This window comes from Lactuca serriola, chromosome 1, assembly GCF_051521515.1.
Source record: "Lactuca serriola cultivar US96UC23 chromosome 1, Lser_US96UC23_V15, whole genome shotgun sequence".
NCBI lineage: Eukaryota > Viridiplantae > Streptophyta > Magnoliopsida > Asterales > Asteraceae > Lactuca > Lactuca serriola.
Window position 1 is genome coordinate 5,853,669 of NC_136408.1, and position 1,944 is coordinate 5,855,612.

Genomic DNA, 1,944 nt, shown 5'->3' on the forward strand with positions numbered 1-1,944 from the left:
GCAAAAACGAGTACAAACTTTAAAAATTCGTAACTTTCGCGTACGACCTCCGTTTTCGACGTTCTTTATATCCACGCGAAGGTGGGAACGTACTCTACAACTTTCGTTTAGACTTCGTCGGCTAATTTTGGCTCGATTTTAAATTTTATATTATTAACGGGCCGGGACATGATTGGTCCGTTAAATCCTCATAACTTCTTCATCCGACATCCGTTTTCACCCATCTTTTTCTCGTTACGCTACCCTTAACGAGATCTTCGATTCTCGTTCAGGTCGTGTCGGCTAAAAACCGTTCGATCTAATATTCGAATTTCGGGCTGTACACTGCTATTCCGAAACTTCGAAAAATCATAACTTCTTCATACGAAGTCAGATTTGGGCATTCTTTTTATCGATGTTCTTATTTTAACATATTCTACGACTTTCGTTTAGATCGCTAAGGCTAAATCTTGCTCTATCGTAAATTCACTATTTACGCTTCCCGGTGCCGTGCCGGTTTTACCGTAAAACTTCGACGGGTCATAACTTCTTCGTTATAACTCGGATTTCGGCATTCTTTATATGTACGGAAACCTTGAGACATATTCTACAACTTTATGTAGAGATATCGGGATTATCTTATACTTTAATTTTGACGCTTATTTTTATTATTTATTAATTATACATTTATAATTAAATTATAAGCACATAAATACACATAATTCACATAATACTCAAATATTTCATCTTTATTACTTCAAAAAGAGTTACAAGAGTTGACCTAGACTATTACATTGACAAAAATTCTTAGCCCTGAAACCCGGGCGTTACAATTCTCTCCCCCTTAGGATGATTCCGTCCCGGAATCATGCATCAGCAAACAGATGTGGATAGCGACTCATCATGTCATCCTCTGTTTCCCAAGTGAGATTCGGCCCATTCGAATGTTTCCATCGGACTAGCACCAAGTCGACCATCTTGCGTCGTAACTTTTTAGTCTTATGGTCAACAATTGCCTCAGGCTCTTCGATCAACCTTTTATTTTCATCCATCCTTAACTCTGAGATTGGAATTATGTCGGGAACATCTCTCGTGAATTTCCTCAAATAACACACATGGAAAGTGTTATGAATACCATTGAGTTCTTCGGGCAATTCCAGCTTGTAAGCTTGGTTCCCAATCTTCTGAAGAACTTTGAACGGTCCAATAAACCTTGGACTCAACTTTCCTCGTTTCCCAAATCGTATAAGTCCCTTCCATGGTGAGACTTTAAGCAGAACGGAATCCCCAACCTCGAAGGTTATCGGTCGTCTTTTCTTGTCAGCATAGCTCTTCTGACGATCTTGAGCTGCTAACATTCTTTCCCTAATCACCTTCAACTTCTCGGCAGTCTCATGGACTATCTCGGGGCCCATAAACTGCTTCTCTCCAGCTTCAAGCCAACAAGACGGCGTACGACACTTTTGTCCATACAAGGCTTGGTAAGGTGCCATCTTGATGCTCGAGTGAAAACTATTATTGTAGGAGAATTCTACCAGAGGTAAGTGCTCGTCCCAATTCCCTTGGAATTCGAGGGTACATGCTCTCAGCATATCTTCCAGTGTCTGAATCGTTCTTTCGCTCTGGCCATCAGTTTGCGGATGGTAAGCAGTACTCAAACACAACTTTGTACCCAACTCCTCTTGTAGACTCCTCCAAAACCTTGACGTGAAACGACTATCACGATCTGATACGATCGTAAGAGGAACACCGTGAAGTCTTACAATTTCCTTCACGTAAGCATTTGCGAGCTTATCCATAGACCACTTCTCGTTAGCTGCTATGAAGTGTGCACTCTTGGTGAAACGATCCACGACTACCCAAATCATGTCGTGACCGTTCTTCGTCCTGGGCAGTTTAGTCACAAAATCCATGGTGATGTCTTCCCATTTACCCATGGGTACAGGTAAAGGTTCTAAACTCCCA